Genomic DNA, 26081 nt, shown 5'->3' with positions numbered 1-26081 from the left:
TAGACTGAATTTCTCCAATCTTTTCAAGATTTCCAACTAGTTTGCTGAATGGCAAGGATCTGGCAAATTACATTTAACCCATGAATAGTACATCAGGCTGCCTATTCCCAAATTAAGAAGCTGTATGAAGCTATGGTGCTGGAGAAGACTCCTGTGAGTCCCTTGGATTGCATGGCGATCAAACCGGTCAGTCCTAGAGGTTCTTGATGAAACTCAAATACTTTGGCCAACTAATGAGAAGGAAGGACTCACGGGAGGAGAGCCTAATGCTGGGAAAAATTGAGGGCAAAAGAAAAAGGGGGACAACAGAGAATGAGGTGGCTGGATGGAATCACTGAAGCAGTCGGCATGAACTTAAATGGACTCCAGAGGATGGTAGAGGACAGGAAGGCCTGGAAGAATGTTGTCCACGGGGTCGCAATGGGTCAGATACGACTTCACAACTAACAACAACAACATAAAGCCGCCTTATAACTGTCACCAGCAGTTCACACACATTAAAATGCAAAGCACAGGTTTGCAACCCTACCAAGGGTTACATTAAAAAGAGAAGTTGAGTTGATCCACCTGCAGAACATAGATTCTGTTGCTGAGTTGTGATTCCTCAGGAAATATGCATTTTCAATGTCTGGGAAGAAAATGCCATGTACCCACAAAACAACAAAACACACCTTGATTCTGCGATCAACTGCCTTTCTTTAAATTGCAGATAGCAAATGCAATTTAGTACTGGCTTCATATTTAATGCTGCCCCAATGTAGGAATGAATACCGTTATGCTGGAAACCCATCTGATGTTTCCTTACCCAGCACGTTTGCCAAGCTATGTTAATCTCTGTTCATAGACAACTAGAAATAAGACAATCCAATGACAGCTGGATATATTTTAATCCTGCTCTTAAAGTCTTGCTTACAATTTTCTGGTTCAGATGGCTGAAACACAGTTTCTGCTGAGCTCTGTGCATTAGCTTCTGGATTTATAACCCTTTTTAGGAGTTTTACCGATCTCGGTGCTTACTCCATACCGACTGCTTTATTACTCTCAATAATCGGTTTATATACCTTACGATGTAAGAATGTTTTTTTTGTGTGTATGTGTTTTTTGTTCAAAATAATTTTGAAAAGCTATTATAAACTAAACGGTGATTTTGAACAGCATGATGGAATTCCCCATCCTGTTGTAGGTCAAACTCAAGAGGCAAATGGGGATTTCTGGAAGAAAATCCAACCTATTGTCCTTGCAGTATGTCACAAATAATGCAGCCCATTTCCAAATCTGTTCCAAACCCTTTCCAGTTGTGAATGACTGAGCTGGTTTAAAAATGAGAAAAAAGATGCTAATAGCCCTAAAGGTCAATGATCACTGATGGTCATGTATTGGAAGTGTTGCCATTTCAGACAGGAAGCTGTGCAGAGAGTAGTGAGGACAGCAGAAAAGATTATTAGATGTTCACTTCCTTCTATCTGGGACAAAGCAAATAAGAATTGCTTGATCAGGGTCTGCAGTATTGCCTGGGATGCTACACATCCTTTCCATGACTGGTTTTCTTTGTTACTTTCTGGGAGGATGCTCCAAGGAATCTGAAGCAGAACATCTAGATTCTGTAATACCTATGTACCATATAGTATCTATCTTGTTAACACTCGAGACTCTTTTTTTCTGCTATGTGTGTGTTTGTTTGTTTGTTTGTTTGTTTGTTAGATAGATAGATAGATAGATAGATAGATAGATAGATAGATAGATAGATAGTATACAATGTATATATGTGTGTGTGTACACACACACACACACATTCTTTTGAGAGCAGGCATCTGAATTTCATTTATAATGTGTGCTAGTGACAATGAAGGTTTTCTCTAAAAAGAAGGGAGGGAGAGCAGGAGGGAGGGACAGAGGAGGAAGTGAAAACGGAAGAAGGAAGTGAAGAAGGAAGGAAGGAAGGAAGGAAGGAAGGAAGGAAGGAAGGAAGGAAAAAAGGTTTTGATTCATTCCTGTTCCTTACTATTATATAGATAGACACTTGAATAGATACATTTAAATAAATAAATTACAGTTGATCTCTTGAGAAAAAAGGAATGCTTTACTACATTGCAATTTTCATGGAAAATTGTTTTTTTTTTTCCTTTTAAACCACAGATTTTATGAAACAGCAGTAATTTAATATTTTGGCTTGGAGTTTTGGAAAAAATGATGACATCTATAATAAACAATTCCTTTGTCATAAGCCTTCTTTTAAACTTAGGAAGAAGTAGGAATTTTAACTGTGGTTTTGTACAATAATTTAAACATGTATTCTGTCGCATTAATGAGAAAATTAGATCTTGGGCAATGTCCTGAGTCCATGTACTAATCTCAACTACAACATTGTATTGTTTTAATGCAATTAGCAGCAGAATTTAGTGGAGATGTCAACATGCTGGAAAATTAACCCTAAATTTAACCAATGGGGGAAAAAAAGCCACTTTGTTAGATGTTATTATAATCAGTTCAGGCAACTATATATGAATTGAAGAGGACTATGTATGATTTAGCAGTCTGTCCTCTGATTAATGAAGTAACGGATTATATTTTCATGGCTATTTGGTGAAATTTATTCAAGATACGTTTTCTCTCAAAGTGGTCCCTTGGTCTATATACCAAGTGAATGACCCATTGGGTTCCCCATATCAAAACAACTTACTTTATGTGTGGCCAGAACCTGAAAATAACATTTAACACAGCACAGTACTTAAATAAAATAGTTCAGTTGAGATCTGCATACGTGAGACTGATTAGGGTAGATTGTAAGGGTGACACCAAAATATAATTTTATGTTATTTTATTCTATTTTGCATATTTATATATTAAATTATATTGTATCTTATCCTTTGACTATTGTATTTTACCCTACTCTTATTTTAAATTGTTTGTATAGGATTTTATTGGTGATAATGTGTTTGACCCTTATGCTTTGATATGGCCTATAGCAGTGATGGCTAACCTTTTTGCCATCGCGTGCCAGGAGGGATGGGTGGGGGTGGGGATCGCATGTGCATGTGCCCAGACCCATAATTCTATGTGCCCTGAGCATGCACGCACGACCCACACACTCCCCCCGCTCCTGGCATACGATGGCCCGGTAGGCCTGTTTTTCTCTCTCACCTGGCTCCAGAGCCTTTCTAGGAGTCTGGGGAGGGCAAAAACGGCCTTTCACACACTCCCGGAGGCCCTCCAGAGGCCAGAAATGGCCCATTTGCCATTTGGAGCTGAGCTTGCATGCCCACTGATATGGCTATGTGGGCCACCTGTGACACACATGCCATAGGTTTGCCATCACGGGCCTATAGGCTAATCTATCTATCTATCTATCTATCTATCTATCTATCTATCTATCTATCTATCTATCTCAAAGTGGCAAGGTTTTGATGGTTCTTATTTCCCTTTGCAAAATGCTAATAAGGCAACCAAAAAAGTTTTTTTTTTAATCTCACAGAATGAAGAAGCAATAACCAATTACATAATATGAGGGTTTATCAAAGGCATCGGAGTTCAATTTTAGCATCGTTTTAATATTTTTTTCCAATCCGATTTGAAGAAATTGGACATTATGTTAATAGCACATTATGAAGAAAGTATTGTTACATTCCTTAATTATTCAGACCGCTAACCATAGACACGATTCTAATGTTTCATTCTCATTGTTCTCAGCACTTCCTTAATAGGATGAAAAGTGGCTATCTGATTTTGTTCCTGCAGAATTTCTGAGAGTGTATATCTACTACTTCTTTTGTTTCTGAGATTTTATCCTATACAGCAAGATAATTCCGTATCTTTTAAAAGATAATCCTTTTGTCTTGGACAGCAGGGTTTTATCCTGCACAACTTCATTCTTTAAGAAGGATTTTTTAGTTTCTTAGATCAGCCCAATGGCCTTTCTTTTGAGTAGATGTTGAAAGGGACCGTGGACATCTTCTAGACTAGTGGTGAAATCCAACTTTTTTTACTACCGGTTCTGTGGGCGTGGCTTGGTGGGAGTGGTGTGGCTTGGTGGGCGTGGGCAGGGGAAGGATACTGCAAAATCCCCATTCCCTCCGCACTCCTGGGGGAAGGATATTGCAAAATCTCCATTCCCACCCCACTCTGGGGCCAGCCAGAAGTGGTATTTGCCGGTTCTCCAAACAACTCAAAATTTCCGTTACCGGTTCTCTGAACTGCTCAAAATTTCTGCTACTGGTTCTCCAGAACCTGTCAGAACCTGCTGGATTTCACCCCTGTTCTAGACCAACTCTTTGTTCAAGCAGGAGACCCTATACCATTTCAGACAAATGGCTGTCTAATCTCTTCTTAAAAGAGATGTCCAGCATTCAGCTAGATTCAATTGTATTCAATAACCTCAGAAGGGAAAAAATGGGATTGTAGATTTTTTTAAAAAAAATGGTGCTGGAATTTGAAAACAGAACACTTTCAATATTTACTTATTTGCCAATTAAACAATTTTAATAGCCATCTACCAAAAGAAATTTTAGGTGGTGAACAAGATTTAAAACTCGAATATTAGTATCAATCTCCATTAGAACAGGAAAAAAGAACAAAGCTGAAAATCTCATACCCATGGATCAAACATAACCACATATACCAGTTCTATTAATACCCTGGCCAGATCTTCATTTGCTCTTGTGAACATGCCAGAATAATTGTTGAACAATTAGCCATGAAAGAGAAATAAGGATTGCAATCTAACATAGAGTGTCATCTTTAAAAAACAAAACAAAATAAACCCCTTTCCTCTGGCATTAAAATCAAGCGTAAAAAAGAATCATAAAGATTCAAGCTGAGATATGAGTACGTCATACTTTTTCAATCTGAAAACCAGCTTCTCAAATTTGTTCCTCTAAAGAATATCGTTTTTCTAAAAAAAAAAAACAGGACAGGAAATAATAGGTTTTTTTGACTCTTTTTTGCATTTGTAGAATCCTGTTCCATAAATCCTCTGTTCAAATAAAACGTTTCAAGAAACATGTTATGGAAAATAGGTTGCTGGACCAGTGTGTCTGGTTCACTTCAAGGAACTAATATTCTAGGTTTCATAGCTGCAAATACGCAAAACAGAAAACATAATTGGAAACTGAATCAAAGACATTTGCTTTGTTGGTGTGTTCTCTTCAGCAACTGGAGTCTTTTTTTTTTCCCCTTTCCAAATGAAAGAGTACTGTCATTCATATCTCTTGGAAGAATGGTTGTTAAATATATGGAAATTGTCTCAAACAGTAGGTCAGTTAATTACAGCATTTTAATGCTTCCCTTGTAGAGCAGCAATTAATTTAACAGCATTTTGCTGGAATTTCTCTTTCTCTCTCTCAGCATTATCAGTTTTAAAATCATCATCATTTGAGGCAAATAGCGTGGTATTATTTTATGTGATTGTTCCTTCAAAGATCTTTATTTAACAAATGTCAGGGCTGAAGGTCTTCTTTCTTTCTTTCTTTCTTTCTTTCTTTCTTTCTTTCTTTCTTTCTTTCTTTCTTTCTTTCTTTTTTAAAAATAATAACCGTCCTCTGCTTTATTATTAACAAAACCGGAGGCACATTGAGAAGCTGAACAAAATTGGTATGAGCATCCTGTTATGTCTAGATTGAAGACTTCAAGGAAGACATGAGAGAGACATGCCGGAGATCTCATTTGTTTTTCACTTATCTCTGGAATGGAGACAGGAGACATGGTAAATAGGTTGAACTAAGGGGCCATGACAGTATTAATATACATGCAGGCTCTGCAACATTTTTAATTAGCTGAAGTCAGCCTTCCTTAGCAAGGTGAGCTGGAAATGGCATCTCCTGCTGCTTAACTCTTTGTTTTGCCTTGTCCAAAAAAACAACCAAAAACAGATTCTAGAGGAATGCAGAGTTTCCTGGAAATTGCATACATATGTTGCATCAGAGAAATATATGGCTACAATGTGTGTAATGTGAAAGAAAAGTAGATCGCTGTTGCAATGGTTGGAAGATTAAAAGTATTTGGGGGGGAGGGTCTTTCCTCTTTTTTTCCCCCTAAACTGGAGGAGTTCTCAAAATAGAAAATCCTTTTCTCTATATCAAGTGTGTCCAATTTATGCAACTTTTAAGACCTGTAAACTTCAACTTCCTGAATTCCTCATCAAGCTCTGTCTTGCACATTGTCAAAAAAAAAAATATCAAAACATAAAATACCAATTAGATGGACATGACCTTATAGACGACCCTCACTCTGTCAAGAACCTTGGAGTACTCATTTCTAAAGATCTAAGTGCCTGAGCCCACTGTAACAACATTGCCAAAAAGGCATTAAGAGTTGTTAACGTAATCTTGCGTAACATCTTCTCTGGTAATGTTGTACTACTAACTAGAGCATACAAAACATTTGCTAGACCAATTCTTGAATACAGCTCATCTATCTGGAACCTGCGCTGCATATCGGACATAAATACAATCGAGAGAGTCCAGAGATATTTTACGAGAAGAGTCCTACATTCCTCTAACCGCAATAAAATACCTTATGCCACCAGACTCCAAATTTTGGGCTTAGACAATTTAGAACTACGCCGATTTCAGTCTGACCTAAGCATAGTACATAAAATTATTTGCCACAATGTCCTTCCTGTCAATGACTACTTCAGCTTCAACCACAACAATACATGAGCAAATAATAGATACAAACTCAAGGTTCCAAATTCGATTGCACAAAATATGACTTCAGTAACAGAGTGGTCAATGCGTGGAATGCACTACCTGACTCTGTGGTTTCTTCCCCAAACCCCCAAAATTTTAACCTTAGACTGACTACTGTTGACCTCACCCCATTCCTAAGAGGTCTGTAAGGGGCGTGCATAAGTGCACCAATGTGCCTACCGTCCCTGTCCTAATATTCCTTTTTACTCTTACTCTTTTCATGTATTCAAAATATGTTTATACTTTTACCTGTTATCTTATATATGCTTGACAAATAAATAAACTTAAACTTAAGTCTGGAGAATTCTGGGAGATGAAGTCCACAGGTCTTAAAGTTGCCAAGGTTGAACACCCCTGCTCTATATGGTTATGATTATTTTTCAACTGGTTGTGTGAAAATATTTAGACAGGAATTCCATAATATATTTTTTTGGAAAGTCAGTAAAATCAATAAAGTCAGTGTTTAATTGCATAGCTTGTCCTATGTGATTCAAATGAGTAAAAAAATATTGGAATGGACAAATTGCACAGAGCCCCAAATTAAATGTTCTCACTGTTAGGAAATGTCTCCTTAGTTCTAGATCAGGGGTCTGTAACCTTAAACACTCAAAGAGCCACTTGGACCCATTTCCCACAGAAAAGAAAACACCGGAAGCCACAAAACTCTTCCCGTGCCTGACTATTTCTTGAGCGGCTGCAAAACTAGCATATGTAGTTGAATTAAACGTTCTGTTTTCTTCTGAAACTTTTCTTTTCTTGGATTTATCCATGGTTGGCCTACCGGGGGTTGAAAAGTCCAATAAATCACGTGCCGGCGGGTGTCACACATTGGTGGTTGTGACGCATATTTTGAGTGATAGGGAGCCGCACCAGAGGGGTGAAAGAGCCACATGCGGCTCCAGAGCTGCAGGTTGCTGACCCCTGTTCTAGATTGCTTCTCTCCTTTATTAAAGGCTCAGTAATAAAATTGCTTTAATCTGTTTACAAGCTCAGTTTGTGGAGATAAGACCCATACCGGTTGTTCAAACATAAATGCATCTAAGGATTTAACCTTTTCTTCTTTTTCTTCTTAAGCTTCCTTTTGTTCTCTTCCCTTCTTAATGGATTTGGGCCATTGTTTAGGTAGGACTTTAGCTAGGCCCTCTCTCTCTTTTGAGGTACATGGTACATAAACAGGGTAACTCAGCTGTATTCCTTCTTTATGGAACCCCTGGATATTCCTACAAATCCTATCTTTCTGCCTCTTTGTAAACAGATTAAAACAATCTTATTACTGAGCCTTTATCTCCATCTGAACGAGGCCACTACCATGGTTTTCAATATGCGTTTTAATTAGTTGATTAATAATGGTTTGTTTTAATGCTTTGTTACTGTGCTACTGTTTGGCATCCAGAATCCATGGGGAGGTAACCTAGAAATGCTGTATTTATGTATGTATGTATGTATGTATGCATAAATAAATAAATACAGAATTCCTTTTCAAAAGATCAGGATAATTTCCCTGCCTGCCAAATGCACACACCTTTTTTAATTGGGTGGATGGTGACTGACAGAAGCGAAAAGTGTGTAATAAGGGACACCCAGTTGGATTCGGATGTGTTTGCAAGGGAGAAGTCCGTGGCTTCTGTTCTCTTGCTTCCCCTTTGCTCTTTCCTTTGAAGCTATGACAGAACGGTAGCAAATGCCCCAAACAAAAGAAAGCAGACTTATTAGAAATCTTCCTCCAGCAGGGAACGACGCGTCTTCCGCCTTTGATTTAACAGGCTTCCTCCTGATGTCTTCTCAGATCTTCTGACCATGTGAACATGCCAGAATTTTGATGATGTGTTGTTGGTTCGATTGGGTTAGAGGAAATAAAAAGGGAGGGGTGGGGAAAATGCACTCAAGCCCTGAAATTTTTTGCTCTGTTAAGCGGCGTCATTGAAGTTTAGACTTTTGTTGATGAAAGTTGAGGGATCACCAACAATTATTATTTATTTATTTATTTTTATTTAGTTTGTCGATCATGTACAGGTATAAGTATAAACATGGACATGAACAAGAAATGAGTACAAATAAATGGGGACAGTAGGACAGGGACGGTAGGCACCAGTAGTGGGTTTCAAATTCTATCACTACCAATTCGCTCGTGAGCGTGCGCGCGCTTGATGCTTCTGCACATGTGCAGAGACTTCCAGGAAGGTGAGTGAAGCTTCCTGCTGCTGCCACTACCGGTTCAACTGAACCGGGGTGAACTGGTAGCAACCCACCACTGGTAGGTGGAGGAACATTGTCCATGGGGTCACGATGGGTCGCACATGACTTCACAACTAACAACAGTAGGTGAAAAAGCAGAATTTTCAGAAGATTACATTTTAGTTATATTAACATGGGACATAGTAAGCATTTAGGAGAATCCCCAAAACATTTTTCCTAGACAAGCTCCATATCAGACTAAGATCAACAATCTTTACATGTGCTCCATCTTACTGCCTGTCAACTCTTCCATAACTAGTAGAGTGGTGAAGCAACAGCAATGGAACAAATGTCAGTCCTTGTCAGTCCTTAAACTTTTAGCAAGCATTACACTGAATGCATAAGGGATGTGGTGGCTCAGTGACTAAGACGTTGAGCTTGTCGATCAAAAGGTGGGCAGTTCAGTGGTTTAAATCCCTAGTGCTGTGTAACGGGGTGAGCTCCCATTACTTGTCCCAGCTTCTGCCAACCTAGCAGTTCGAAAGCATGTAAAAAATGCAAGTAGAAAAATAGGGACCACCTTTGGTGGGAAGGTAGTAGCGTTTTGTGCGCCTTTGGCATTTAGTCATGCTGGCCACATGACGACAGAGGCATCTTCAGACAGCGCTGGCTCTTCGGCTTTGAAACGGAGATGAGCACCACCCCCTAGAGTCAGGAACGACTAGCACATATGTGCGAGGGGAACCTTTACCTTTACACTGAATGCAACCATTAAATAGTTTCAAGAAAGAGTTGTTTTGAGACACTGCCCTATTGTTGAATATTTCTTCCATCATATATTCAACCCTGTTCATGCTTAATAAGTATTTCCAAGCACATTACATGACTTCTTTTCCAATTTAAGTATGCGTTCATATTATATCAATAATTTTCATGAATTCCTATATTCCACTTATGTTCCTGCTAATATTTTGGGCCTGTTAAAAAAAAAACCCAAAGGCAAGCTATCTAATCACTAATTTCCTGATTAATCGGATGGGCAACATTCCTCCTTTTTGACTGAAGCATGGTCCTTTAAGCCTGGGACTGCATTTTTTATAGCAGGAACATTGTTGCTCGTACTTTACATATAGATGGCATATTGCACAGGAAGAGCGCACCATAAAGTCCTTCATTGTCATTGGTTATGGCAAAAGGCAATAAATCATTCACGTTTTCCTTTATGAATTGAAAAAACTATCATAAGTTTAGAGATAACTCAGGCCAAGATGGTAAATTTCAGAGTTTCCCCTGTGAATTTATAGCGAAAGGTAGAAAAATGACTGCTTATGCAGCTTGGAACGGTGGGGGCCAGGATTCATACTATGATGTCAAGTGCAGTAGTTTGCCTTCAATTTGCACTCAGGACTCCCAGGGACATCAAGGACGGTACATAATCCAGGGAATAAATTTTCTGAAGAATGAGGAAGGAAATATGCATGAGAATTTGCAGTCATGTGAAAAACAATTTTACACAGTTTAAAGCTGCTTCTTCTTCTTCTTCTTCTTCTTCTTCTTCTTCTTCTTCTTCTTCTTCTTCTTCTTCTTCTTCTTCTTCTTCTTCTTCTCCTCCTCCTCCTCCTCCTCCTCCTCCTCCTCCTCCTCCTCCTCCTCCTCCTCCTCCTCCTCCTCCTCCTCCTCCTCCTCTTCTTCTTCTTCTTCTTCTTCTTCTTCTTCTTCTTCTTCTTCTTCTTCTTCTTCTTCTTCTTCTTCTTCTTCTTCTTCTTCTTCTTCTTCTTCTTCTAAAAGGCTAAAACATATGAAGAATGGTTGCAGAAATGTCTAGTTTACTGAAAAGAAAAGCTAGGGGTGACATGATAGCAGTGCTCCAATATTCCCAATAAGGGCTGCCACTATTCTCCAAAGTACCAGAAGGCAAAACAAGAAACAATGGCCAGAAACTAACCAAGGAGAGAAGCAGCCTAGAACTAAGGAGAAATTTCCTAACGGTGAAAATAGTTAACCAGTGGAATGACTTGCCTTTAGAAATTGTGGGTGCTCCATCACTGGAGGCTTTTAAGAAGAGACTAGATAGCCACTTGTCTGGAATATTATAGGGTCTCCTGCTTAAGCAGGGGGTTGGACTAGAAGACCTCTAAGGTCCCTTCCAAATCTATTGTTCTATTATTGATTTCCAAGCCCTAAAGAAACTTTGAAACAATGAACTATATTATTATAGTATTATAATAGAACATTTTAAATTAACTAATGCCTACTGTGAACTACAGGGTTTTTGCTATCACAAGGGAAATGGAAGGATATAGAGTTTGTTCTTGCCTTTTAAACTGGTCAGTCTCCTACGCAAGGATGGATAAAAGTCATTTTTCCATTGAGACCTGTGTCGCTCTCCCCGTGAGGCCTCCTTCCACTCATATTTGACAAAGCTTTATGTCTGCAATCAAAAGCTCAGGAATTTATTTTTTTATTATCTTGGCATTAAAGGTTTTACAGCTCAGAAGTGGAAAACGGATCATGCCGCTATTGTCTTCAAATACTGTTTGTTCTTTATTTACTAAGCATAAATTGAAAAAGAAACCACCATAATTTTAAAATTAGCCGAGATAAGTATTCAGAGAGCTGAGGGAGGAATATTATTTTATTTAATGCCCTGGGCAACCAGTATTTGGGGCAGCCAGTAAGACGGAGCATATGTAAAGATTGTTGATCTTAGTCTGATATGGAGCTTGTCTAGAAAAACTGTTTTGGGGATTCTCCTAAATGCTTACTATGTCCCATGTTAATATAACTAAAATGTAATCTTCTGAAAATTCTGCTTTTTCACCTATTGTTGTTGTTGTTAGTTGTGAAGTCATGTCCGACCCATCGCGACCCCATGGACAATGTTCCTCCAGGCCTTCCTGTCCTCTACCATCCTCTGGAGTTCATTTAAGTTCACGCCTACTGCTTCAGTGACTCCATCCAGCCACCTCATTCTCTGTTGTCCCCTTCTTCTTTTGCCCTCAATCTTTCCCAGCATTCGGCTCTTCTCCAGTGAGTCCTTCCTTCTCATTAGGTGGCCAAAGTATTTGAGTTTCATCTTCAGGATCTGGCCTTCTAAAGAGCAGTCAGGGTTGATCTCCTCTAGGACTGATCAGTTTGATCGCCTTGCAGTCCAAGGGATTCACAGGAGTCTTCTCCAGCACCATAGTTCAAAGGCCTCAATTCTTTGGCACTCAGCCTTTCTTATGGTCCAACTTTCACAGCCATACATTGCAACTGGGAAATCCATAGCCTTGACTATACGCACTTTTGTTGGCAGGGTGATGTCTCTGCTTTTTAGTAAGCTATCTAGATTTGCCATAGCTTTCCTTCCCAGGAACAAGCGTCTTTTAATTTCTTGACTGCAGTCCCCATCTGCAGTGATCTTTGAGCCCAGGAAAATAAAATGTGTTACTACCTCCATTTCTTCCCCATCTATTTCCACACCTATAACTGTGCAAAACTTAAGATCATCTTGAATATTACATGGTGGGGAGACAGGGTGAAAGAGAAGCATACATTCTTCTAAGTTAGATTTCTGCACTTCCGAGAGAAAGGTATGGCAAATTAAAACATCTTTGCAAAAGAGGAGCCAAAGACTCTGACAAAGACCAAGGAACTGATGAGTAGATTGGTTCCTCAGAACTTTTCCAGATAGAAGAGGATGTGCTCTGGACAGCTTCTCCTCACAAGGAAGAAGACAGTGGTTTTTTCTGAAAGTTTGAGGACCAGGAAATGAATGAGTCTTTTAAAGGATTGCAATTTTCACATTCTAATCTGTGATGTTTATACTTGTGACGAAGATCGGAACTCAATTCTTTATACATTTCTTTTATCTTTATTAGATTCTTTCTTTTGTTTTTCTTCCTTTTCTTTCTTTTTTTTCCCTGCATCCCAGCCTAGAATTTTTCAATGATCTTGGGACCTCTTCAATTTCTTTTAGAAAAATGTCATCTACTTCTCAGTAAAGACAAACACACATAGGTAGCCATTTACCACATCCAATGCTGAAGAATTAGTTCGGATATTCAAAATCTTATGAAGGTACTAAGGAGATGATTTTGTATGCAGGGTACAACGGTTAGTTTCTGATTATTGAATTTGGTCATCTTTACTTTTAATACTTTTTGGAAGTCATTTCTAAACAGCTATGTTTGCATTGTCTCTGTCACCCTTTGTTCTGTTATTACCACCACAATCATTCATTTTAATCATGGAGATTAGAAATACCATTGTAAAGGTGATTTGACATCCAGAAAACTGTTGGAATATTCTTATGATTCTCCTACTTTAATCACCAATATATTATAACGCAGCTGGTCTTAAACAAAGAAAAAAAAAGAAAACAGCTGTATCAACACTGAATCACACTTGCACAGGAGTAGGTAACGGTACTGTTGTATTTTCAAGATTATAATAGCATAAAGATTTGTGTATCGTACATCTATGAGTATTTGTTTTTGAGTTCAATCCTATAATATCTTCCCAATGGTTCAAAGTCACTTTGAAATCAACAGGATGCATGCTCAGTAAAACATAAGAACTTTCAAGGTCTTTCAAACACTTACATAGCCTAATTTTTTAAAAAAAAATACTTTGCACATGGCAACGTTACATTAGCCAGGAGACTAAAAGGTAATACAGAGTAGTTATTTGGCTGCCTAAGACAGCTGGCCCATTCAGTTTACACTCCTGCACTGACCATGGGGGGACGAGCTACCTCTTCACCACATAGTCTAATAATGAAAAGGAATTAAAACCAATGTGGGAACAAAACCAAACTCAAAGTAGGAGTATAAAAAAAGCTGATATGAAAAACATACTGCGTCCTTCTCCATTGGGGGGCATGTCACATGTGAGAACTTCAACTCCTAGGTGTCAGGGTTCCTACGGATGCCCTAATTAAATCATGAGCCTCGAGCCAAGTTTCAAAAGAAATCCAGTTATTTATTAGGAGCAACATGTCAGCACATACCCAAGTGAAGTCAGCTCTGTCCCACGTAATTTACGGCCCAACTATGACCCTGTTTTCCCCCTCCTCCCAGAGTGTGTCATAAATCACATTTTCCAACGGAGCACTTTCGCGGGCTGTAAAGATCACATCTCTCCGGCTGGTTCCGGTAACCTGGGATACAGCCTTGAGAAAGATACTCTTGGAATGTGCTTCTGGCTGTGGCTGCCTTTCTGCTCGGTCAGTCCTCCCCCCCACCTATGGCAACTCGAGAGAATGCTTTACGAGTTAACACTATGATTCTCAGCCATGACTACCCAAATAGGTGGAAGGCTGCTCTCTTCGGAGGTTAGATACATAATAAGAATTCTGCTTATTGGAATTAGATTAGATAGACCCAAATGCTATCAATTGCCATATCCCTTTCCTACAACATTCTATCTCATGCTTCCAGACTGAGGAGTCTCAATTATTGCAAAACCACAGGAAAGGTATTGAAATATCTATCTCTGTAATACAGAAGAAAGGTGTCTAGCACCTTAACCTACCATACGAGGCTGAAAATACAAATGCCAGCCTGGTTGTATCAATCTGTACAGCCATTTATTCCCCAACTTTATCATGTGTCATCTTCTGTGTCATACAGTGTTGCCAGGCTCTGTGTAGCAGCACTCAAAATTCACCAGATGATGACCTGTGCTATAAACTAGATCTAATGAGCACCTAATTCATCATATTAGAGTGTTCTGCAACTTGATATAGTCTATCAATAGTATATGATGGTTAGGATCCTATACATACTTTTAATACTCCCCTACACCCTCTAGAAGGGACGCGGTGATTCAGTGGCTAAGATGCTGAGCTTGTCAATCGAAAAGTCAGCAGTTCAGCCGTTCGAATCCCTAGTGCTGCATAATAGGGTGAGCTCCTGTTACATGTCCCAGCTTCTGCCAATGTAGCAGTTTGAAAGCACATAAAAAATGGAAGTAGAAAAATAAGGACCACCTTTGGTGGGAAGGTAACAGCGTTCCATGCGCCTTTGGCGTTTAGTCATGCCGGCCCCATGACCATGGAGACGTCTTCGGACAGCGCTGGCTCTTCAGCTTTGAAACGGAGCTGAGCACTGCCCCCTAGAGTCAGGAATGACTAGCACATATGTGCAAGGGGAACCTTTACCTTTACCTTACACCCTCTAAGGCAATAGGGTGGTGGGTGTAAAAGGGTGCCTTTTAATGACTGTACACCCCCACCCTTTATGCCATCACCTTATGGTTATGACTGTAATAAAGATTTGATTTACTTAGTGTGTCTTTAAAAAAACTATTGGAATATTCTTCTCATATACCACCTAGATGTGTCAACACAAGACCCCTGGTTCTTTTTCAATTCAATTTTCCACCTTACAAGAGACCTAGCCATGCATACAGCCAACAAACATCTGCTATTGCTATTAATGATAATGATACTGCAAGAGGCAACTTTATTTGGACCAGCTTACATCCTGCAATGATACCTTTAAAACCATCAAACCAAAACATCTGCCTATCACAAGTCTTTAGGAAGGACTAAATAGATGAATAAAAATGCCAAATCCAGTCTAAATACCTGGTTGCAAGAACTGATAGGATGTAAAATAGAGAAAATCATAGAAAATGAAGAAGTTAAATTGCCCTGGGACTTTAGAATTCAAACAGGCAGGCTACATAACACCCCAGATTTTCGATAAGAAAGACAAAAATGTTGGGCTAGCAGATGTGGCAGTAACTGGAGACAGCAGAATGGAAGAGAAAGAATTAGAGAAGATAACAAAACACAAAAGAAATAGTAGGAACAGAACAACAAAAGCAAGCAAAGGTAATGCCAATTGTAACCTGAAACAACTGGAGCACACTATCGGCATTGACAAATCCACCATCAATTAATTGCAAAAGGCGTTTTTACTCAGAACAGCTTCCATCCTGTGACAATATCTGTAACACCACCAAATATCCATATCTGTCTATCCCCGGTTCTTAGAAAGGACTTGAAAAGTAGACAAAAATGCTAAATCCAGTCTGAACATCTGGATGACTGTGTGATTCATCATCATCATCATCATCATCATCATCATCATCATCATCACCATCAATCATTATTATCATCATTCTGTCCACCAGAAATTACATGGAAAATATTCCACATTAGGAAGAACAAAAGCCCCAGAAATATGAATTACCCATAATAATAAATGTATACATAATAGCATGTACATTTGGATGCTAATTGCTCAGTGGTGGAAGGAAAGGTGAAATAGTTCCCAGAGGGGACAATGCAATTCTCTCACTCAAATGAACTTCCTCCATTAATCAAAGATTATTCCATCATGAATCTATTCCATATTATTAACTCCACAACTGTAAATATAACTCTAATGGAAGCTAGAGATATATAAATAACAATCAAGTCCAGTCATCTCTCTCTTCATTGTAATAATGATGATGACATCAAAGCTCAGTTTAAAAACCAAAAAACCAAAAACAGAACCTCTTTCAGTTCATATAAACAGACCCCTAACCACAGGAAATGTTTACTTCTTTTAAACATATGTCCTTTGATGTATTTATCAGTTAAAACAAATGTTTCACAGTCACATGGAAGCATATGCAGAACAATATTTCTGTTTGATACAAAAAACTAAATCTGATACGTTGGGATTTTAGACTCTAGGGAGATTAAGCAGATCGACAGGAAAATCTATTTTGTGTTGTGTTTTTATTTATTCGAGCTGCTAGGATGTGAATGTCCTCAGATTATTAGCCCTAATAACTAAGAATGCAATAAATTACAAACGAAGGAGGTATCCTTAGGATATCATCAAGCAGGGCTAAAGAGGCAAATAATGTAGGAAACATAAATTCAAACAGATACAGAGGTAGATCAACCCAGTGTGCCAAGCCATAATTTGCTTTACTTATGGCTTATTGACTAAATCAAAATTGGCTTCAGATAACATGCTAAGTCGTAAATCTTGATTGACAAATTTCATATGGCTCACTGAGATGTAGGAATCCCACCAATCCTGTCCTTCACTTTCCTGCCTCCCAGATACTTTAGGATTATAATTCCCAGAATTCTTAGGAAGCTGAAGTTGAACTGAACTCTAGAAAATGCTCTACATAACACAGGAACAATTGAAAGCTGTATTTATAGGTTCTGTTTCATCCTCAGAATTATTTCTGGACTTAAACTGCCTCCAACAACATACTACATGTTATCTGCAAATCACCTTGATGAAGGCTCAGTTTATATATGGGGTTACAGGCATTTCAGTCAGTCTCTAAAATAATTCTAAATCAATAAAGGTAAAGGTTCCCCTCGCACATATGTGCTAGTCGTTCCCGACTCTAGGGGGCGGTGCTCATCTCCGTTTCAAAGCCGAAGAGCCAGCGCTGTCCGAAGACGTCTCCATGGTCATGTGGCCGGCATGACTCAATGCCAAAGGCGCATGGAACGCTGTGACCTTCCCACCAAAGGTGGTCCCTATTTTTCTCCTTGCATTTTTTATGTGCTTTCGAACTGCTAGGTTGGCAGAAGCTGGGACTTAACGGGAGCTCACCCCATTACACGGCACTAGGGATTCGAACCGCTGAACTGCTAACCTTTTGATCGACAAGCTCAGCATCTTAGCCACTGAGCCACTGCATTCCTGTTCTAAAACAATAGATCTTTCTAAAGTTGCCAGTTGGATCTGAACTGACACCATTGTTAATTTTAAATAACGTGTGTGTGTGTGTGTGTGTGCGTGTGTGTGTGTGTGTGTGTGTGTGTGTAAGGAACAGAAATGTCAACTCTTTTTTTATGAAGTGTAATATTTCATGCAGATCAGCATCTATAGTTTGACAAATCTGCCAAGAATCCAAATTTGATTTAGAGTTTGCTTTTGATGTTTTCCGCAAATATTTCTCTACACCCCCAGATGCTGGAGACTATAAAACACATTATATGCCTTTTTTCAAGCAAGGTAAAAAGTGGTCTCTCGTTCTCCAGGATTAAAGCTAAAACAAAACCAAGGAAACAAAGAAGAGTTGCAAAGAAGCCTTTGAAAAAGCCCCTGAGATTGCCATAAATCAGAATGATGGGAAATATAAACAAAATGTGTGTGTATTATGTATATTAAGTCCGGAGGAAGAGGAGTGTCTGGTCTTTGACATGGAATATCCAATGCCAGCCAGAAATAGTATAATTCAATTACTTTTCTGCCAACTCAGTCCTATTGAAATCAATGCTTATAATTAGAACCAGCCCCAGCATAGGAAATAGATTTGTTGGCTGAATGTAAACAATCCAAGCTTAAGTCTTTGTTTCATTATGAAACTTGGTAAATGATCGTGGACAGATCAGTATTGTTTATTCTAGTATACTTTCTAAGAGTTATTAGAATAAAATACTCTCCTAAATGGAAACATTTCTGCTTGAACAGAAAAATGGTCCAAGCTAGTCTAGCCTTCAGATACCATAGGGATCAATAAGATGGATGGAAGGCCAACAAGCTGGACATGGGCATTGGAGCGTTCTCCAACTCACATATCTCAGGAACTTTGAAATACTGCCTCAGTGCTAGATGCCATATATTAACATCATAATTAGCTACCACTGATAGCCTTGTGCACCCTGAATTTGTCAATTGTAAAAGTTTATGGAGATTCTTATCATCCAAGTCATGGTTTTCCCAAAGGAGGACTGAAGAATCTTTCTTTCTTTCTTTCTTTCTTTCTTTCTTTCTTTCTTTCTTTCTTTCTTTCTTTCTTTCTTATTTATTTATTTATTTACTTACTTACTTATAACAGAAAAGTCCAGTTGACTCTTGAAAAAAAACCACCGTTGGGTCAAACATAAAAGCCATTCAAAAATAGCCAATACAACATCATCTCATTAACAGATTCATTGGAAAAATGGCACAAGGAGGATAAGAATAAATGATTGTCTCAAATCCGCCTATCCTGCCCCACCAAAAAATAACAGTCTCTGCTTACGCCATTCAATTCTCTCTCTTAAAAAAAAACAAAAAAAAAAAACTTCTGCATAAAGGAAACATGATGCTGCTCTTTCTAATTGGTTCTTTCAAACGCTTCCCTTAGCAATATCAGCATATCTGATCTGATTCATTCTGGTGCATCTTGCCAAACTAAATATTTTCACATCTCTGTGGTCATTCTATTCATAAGTCATAGCTATGAGGGCAGGCAGGTTCAGGTGCATTAGCAGGAGGAGTGATGTTGCCAACATGTCCAATTAATTGATTCAAAACTCGGTATAATATAATATATGGTATAATGGTCAGAGGTATTGCATATTCACCCTCTCACCTAACCTTATTGCTCTTGTTACTCATTACTTTCTGCATGTGTCCTCTTTCCTCGAATAACCCCATCAACATCTTCTGTTAGGATTAGCTGCACGTCAACGGGAATAAAAATTGAGTCTGCTTCTGCTGCTGTGATGCTGAACACACCGACAGAGGAGAAATGTAAACTTGTTATAGAAAGCATTTTGAAAACTAAATGAAAGGTACTGCAAATAATGGTCTGTCTGCTAAGGAAATCTACTACTGCTTCCCTTCATTCTTTTTTAATACCAAGTATCTTTATTCAGTGGTGAAATCCAATTCTTTTTACTACCGGTTCGGTGGGTGTGGCTTGGTGGGTGTGGTGTGGTGTGGCTTGGTGGGCGTAGCAGGGGAAGGATACTGCAAAATCCCCATTTCCTCCCTACTCCTGGGGGAAGGATATTGCAAAATCTCCATTCCCACCCCACTCTGGGGCCAGCCAGAGGTGGTATTTGCCAGTTCTCTGAACTACTCAAAATTTCCACTACCGGTTCTCTGAACTGCTCAAAATTTCTGCTACCAGTTCTCTAAACTGCTTAAAATTTCTCCTGCTGGTTGTCCAGAACCTGTCAGAACCTACTGGATTTCACCCCTGCCTTTATTTATTTATTTTTCAAACATGTACAAGATAGCAGGTGTAGGTATAAACATAAACATAGGAATTAAATACAGATAAATGGGGACAGTAAGACAGGGACGGTAGGCACGCTGGTGCGCTTATGCACACTCCCTTTATGGACTTTTCTTGGATTTTCTTTAAATCCAAGAAAATAAAAGTTTCAGAAGAAAACGGAACGTTTAATTCAACTACATATGCTAGTTTTGTGGCCGCTCAAGAAATAGTCAGGCACGGGAAGGGTTGTGTGGCTCCCGGTGTTTTCTTTTCTGTGGGAAATGGGTCCAAATAGCTCTTTGAGTGTTTAAGGTTGCAGACCCCTGGAATAGAATAACAGAGTTGGAAGGGACCTTGGAGGTCTTCTAGTCCAACCCCCTGCTCAGGCAGGAAACCCTGTATCATTTCAGACAAATGGTTGTCCAATCTCTTCTTTAAAAAATTCCAGAGTTGGACCATCCACAACTTCTGGAGGCAAGTTGTTCCACTGATTGATTGTTCTTACTGTCAAGAAATTTCTCCTTAGTTCTAGATGGGTTCTCTGCTTGATTAGTTTCCACCCGTTGCTTCTTGTCCTACCCTCAGGTGCTTTGGAGAATAGCTTGACTCCCTCTTCTTTGTGGCAGCCCCTGAGATATTGGAACACTGCTATCATGTCTCCCCTAGTCCTTCTTTTCATTAAACTAGACTTACAACTGGTCCTCGCACTTATGACTGTTGCAGCATCCTCACAATCATGTGATCAAAATGTCATCATGTATTTACGATGGTTGCAGTGTCCTAGTGTCATGTGATTGCTACTTGTGACCTTCCCAGCCAGCTTCTGACAGGCAATGGGGGAAGCTGGATTTGTTTAATGGCCACATGACTTGCTTAATTGCAGTGATTCACTTAACAACCATTGCAGAAAGAGTTGTAAAATGGACACGACACACTTATCAAGCACCTTGCTTAGCAATAGAAATTCCGGTACCAATTCTGGTCGTAAGTTGAGCACTACCTATATTGTGTCTTAGAATATACTCTCCAGAAATGCTTGTCTGGAAATCCTCATTAAGATAAGAAATGCCCATCTTTTAATAGAAAATTCGTTAAGGAATTGCTGCTGCTGATTGGTTTCTAAAACATTAGATAGGTTTTTCAGAATGGTTGCTATTAATAGCTGGCTTGGAACCTTGGGATGACATTTGAGTAAAAATATTTGATTAAAAATGAGTATTTTCAAGAATTCCAGGAATTTGAAACTCATTCTTACGTTGGAATGTCTCCGGTATCTTCCTATGGTGACTGTATAGCTTTGTAAACATGTTCAGCTATTTAATCCAAGCAGTGGTGAAATCTAAAATTTGTTACTACCGGTTCTGTGGGCGTGGCTTGGTGGTGGTGGTGGTAATGTGACTGGATGGGCGTGGCCAATTTTATTTTATTTTTTTACTTTTAAAACCATTTTTTCTACAACCTCTTCGGCGAAGGGGTTGTAAAAAATGCTTTCAAAAGGCTCTGATGATCCCAGCTGAGTTGCCTGATCGTCAGAGGCTTTTAAAAGAAAAAATGCCTCTGACGATCAGGTAACTCAGCTTGGATTGTCAGAGGCTTTTGAAAGCATTTTTTCTACAACCTCTGAAGAGGTTGCAGAAAAAAATGCTTTGAAAAGCCTCTGACAATCCCAGCTGAGCCATGCGATCATCAGAGGCTTTTTTTTTTTTTACTTTTAAAAGCATTTTTTCTGAAGTGGTTGTAGAAAAAATGCTTTTAAAAGTAAAAAAAAAGCCTCTGATGATTGTGTGGCTCAGCTGGGCATGTGGGGGGGGGGGCAGGGATTTTTGCTACCAGTTCTCCGAACCACCCGCCTCCATCGCTACCAGATTGGGCGATCTGGTCCGAACCGGGAGCATTTCACCCCTGAATCCAAGCCTTTTGAATAGAGGTACTGTGAGTCAGAGGTGTAAGAGGTAATGGGGAGGCTTAGAAAAAAGAGGAAAAAGAACAGAGACATAACACTGAAGAGACAGCATGTAAATTAGCGGACAGCTCAGCTTAGCCCAAGTGGAGAGAAAATTAGGAAGAAGCATTTGAAATCATTCAGAGAGATTGTGCCTTAATTAACTCACCATAAATGAGACTGATAAATTCCCATTAAGTTTCTAGATTCTGGATTTACTCCAGACAAGCATCAAGATAGCATGCTGACATTTATGTAGCTGGTTCCTTAGACGTGCCCAGCTGTGTAGGCCTTGATAAAAGGTCATTGGCTAAAGCTTTGCCCAGAATTATTCTAAATAAACCACCGTAATTGTATCTTTAGACCAGAAATGCACTTTTCTTTGAGCCAAGAATTGAATTTGGCCTTTGGAAAGTATGCCAGAAGCAATCTCTCAAAAAGTGAGTCGGTCTTGGCCAAAATTAGACATGATGTGATTTTGAATCCATTTTAATTTTTAATTATGTTTATGAAATACAATAAATATGATGAATTGCTATACGTTTAATTCTACCCTATTAAAAATTAAACCTCGGTGGTAAGCTTTGGAGAATCCCTGGAGATAGAACAAATTCTCTGGGAAGGATACAAAGGATTCTGGGACCCTAGTTTATTCCCCTTTACTTCTGAAGCACTTTCTCCTTCTCCTCATTTCTGTTCTAAGAAGTTTACCTCCTAAAGAGCATTGAGGATGTTATTTAGTTTGGGTAATGAACCATCTTCAAGAAAACAACCACAAGATCAGAAAGCACCAAGAATCACACAGTCATTGTGCTCTTCCTCTTTCTCTCCTCCTCCTCTTCCTCCCCCCTCCTCCTCCTCATCTCCACTCCTCCTTGTACTGATGACATTACCTAGTTTGAGTAAAGAAGCATCTACAAGAAAATAACCACAAGATCAGAGAGCACCAAGGACCCCACTGTCCTCCTCCTCCTCCTCCTCCTCCTCCTCCTCCTCCTCCTCCTCCTCCCAAACCCCACTCCTTTTAGTATTAATGATGTTACCTAGTTTGGGCAAAGAAAATAAGCAAGGTCAGAGAGCACCAGGGACCCCGCATTTCAATCCTGAGCTACAAATGTTCTGCTTTATAAATTTACCTCCTAAATTCTCGGTCTATTTCTTGCTCCAAGAATGTAAGCAACAGATAGACCAGCTTACTTTCACGTTTACATTTTACACAAATCAATGGAGGAAAGCTCTCTGCCCAAATCACTTAGTAGGCTAACCTCTGCATCTAATACAAAGCCCGAAGGTAACAGATAGGTTTGACCTTTGGTCTCCCCCCCCATCCGCCCCCCCCCCCGCAAGGTCTTCCTTCACTTTTGTGATGAACATTTTTCTTCCTGCCTGCTGACTTCCCTATTCCCTCTGCATTTATATTCGGAGCTTTTCTGTTTGTCAGCATGAATGACACTTGACATGATTAGTGATTTATGGAAATACGCCAAGATTCTTAGAGGGAGCAACTTTCGCCTAGAGGCCTTAGAAAATCTATTGTAAGAGGCAAACTTCCAGACTTTCCCTGGAATCAAAGTGAGGTGATGGCAAACATTCAGGAACAAATTATGAATGAAAGGCAACGATCATCGGTACTGATTCTCCTCAGAGTTTTAATTAGCCATCCGGTGGCTTCTCCATTTTAGTAGAATAGGAATTTCTTTTCTTTTTTTTTTTAAATGTTTTTATTTTTATTATAACACAATATGACAAACACAAAACACAAAATACATATATATATATATATATACACTCTTTTTACAGCCATTTTGTAGTGATCATCTTCTAGTATTTACATTCTCCCCCGTTTCCCTTTATACTATTCCATTTTCTTCTTGTCCCTTTCTCTTTTAATTACATTGTACTTCTTAACAATCATATTGATTTTATACATTCTATACATTATCATATTCATTCTTTCCATTTTCAAATTCACCCCTATTTTTATTATCCATTATTTCTAGTCTCTAGCCACTTATACCATTTGTTCCAGATTATATAATATTCCGTATCTTCCTTTCCTTTGAGCTCTTTTGTTAATTTGCCCATCTCAGCACATTCTAGGATTATTGTTTTATCAATTCTTCTTCTGTTGGTATGTGTTCCCTTTTCCAATTTTGTAGGTATGATATGCGTGCAGCATCTTATAATATGTAAAATCAAATATTTTATTTCTTTGGTGTATTTTTCAGTAAATATTAGAATAGGATTTTCTTATTTATTAATCTAGTTGTCAGGGCTGCTGTCTTTCTGAACCCCTAGATCGGGATACATTAAAATGGAAACTTCTAGAAGCCAATCGTATAGATGAAACAATATATACATTTCCCAGGCTTAGTTTAGTAGGAAGAGAAATTTGTTCAGCTGGCACTGGAATGCAATCACAATTACATTACCACTTGCCTATCAACATGTGATCTGACGTACAGCCATGCTTTGAAATGTGTACGTGAATTTTGCAGCCTAGTTCTCCAATAAAAATGTCTACATTTACAAATCCATTTGTAGCTAATATTGTATTATATAAAAAATACATTAAAATTCGCCAAAAGTCATGTCATGGGATAATTCTTCATGCAAATGCTTGAAATATTCTTGGAAAAGCAAAACAAAAAAGATTGTCATGGAAATGGTGCCATTTTCATTTGTTCCTTAGCTCTAGTTTTATTACATTTCGTGTAGGCCTATGGAAATCAACAGGATTTAAATTGGTCAGGATTCCAATAAACCCATTGACTTCAGTGAACCTAATGAATTGACTTTCTGGAATCTCTGCATGTCACTTCCTTTATTCTTGACTATAAAGAGTTTCACAATCCTATTTTTTTTTAATTAAATGTCCAGATGAAAGAATAAGGAAACCTTTAAAACTAGATCAAACCAAACTCTTACATGACTCTACACTTATCTTGTCACATCGTAGTGACCAGAGGTGGGTTTTAGCAGGTTCTGACCAGTTCTGGAGAACCGGTAGCAGAAATTTTGAGTAGTTTGGAGAACCAGTAGTAAAAATTCTGACTGGCCCCATCCCCATCTATTCTCTGCCTCCCAAGTCTCAGCTGATCAGGAGGAAAGGGGATTTTGCAGTATTCTTCCCCTGGAGTGGGGTGGGAATGGAGATTTTACAGTATCCTTCCCCTGCCATGCCCACCAAGCCATGCCCACCAAGCCATGCCACACCCACCAAGCCATGCCCACAGAACCGGTAGTAAAAAAATTTTGAAACCCACCACTGATAGTGACCAAGAAGAAATATGTGAGAAGATCACAAATCTGGACAGAAAAGTAATTGTTTGCTTCCGTTTGATGCTTCTTATCAAATTCAGGACTCAGATTCCATTGTAATACTTTCTTCTATCACTGATAATCTATTCTTCCATATTTAGTTTGTTCCCCTTTTCTAGCCATTTAGACTGATGGCTAATGACATATTTGACGGTAGTGACTCCCATCATCTCACTAGATGTTCCGCAAAGAAATGTGTCATTGTACAGTTCTTGCATCTCTCTGTTTCCATAGAATTAACTTTTTGGGAAATCCAAATCAGCATATATTTGAATAAATTGTAGTTGTCTAACAAGCAGTATATTTCAGATTTTCCCTTTATGCAATTTTCAGCCCATTTGTTTTTAAATGAACGCACTTTTCAATTCAAATAAAAGAAAAACTGATAAGACCATCATTAGCTTTAGGGATGAGCGCTGTTATTTCTTCCGCCCCACATCGGCTCGAGGTTTTCCTTTGCTTAAAAGAAACATTAGCTCATGCTAATAACTCCTGCAGCATCTTCATTTACATATTAGATGAGATAAATATCAAGCAAATTAATGTTGAAGATGAGCTTTCGTTCCACCGTTGTTTTCTTCAGATGCTATGTACACAGGGTATGTGCAATTTACATGAAAATGGTGGAAATCTATTTAATAAATTACTCTCTTTTTTTCCCCTCCCTGCCCCCCTCTTTCTGTCAAAATAGCAACAAAAGAATGGGGGGAGATCTAGTTTGGCACACTAATGCATTTGCTTTTGCATGCAAAGATAAGAATATATTTCCGTGCGCTTTCCACTTGCGTGTGCTATGAGTAAAATTAGGCTTGCAGAGACAGTAACAGCTATCCAAATGCATGGCTGGTTATTCCTGTCGAAAATAAAGCCACAGTGTGAAAATGCATGCCCACCAGGTTATTAATCTTTTTTTTTTTTTTTTTTTATTGAAAAAGTTTTCAAATACAAATTTTTTCCCCCTTTTTCCCCCCCCTCCCCCCCTCCCTAACCCCCCCTCCCCACCCTTCCCCCCC

This window comes from Pituophis catenifer, unplaced genomic scaffold, assembly GCF_029215685.1.
Source record: "Pituophis catenifer annectens isolate HBS135680 unplaced genomic scaffold, rPitCat1.0.hap2 SCAF_13, whole genome shotgun sequence".
NCBI lineage: Eukaryota > Metazoa > Chordata > Lepidosauria > Squamata > Colubridae > Pituophis > Pituophis catenifer.
This window is presented reverse-complemented; position numbering follows the sequence as displayed.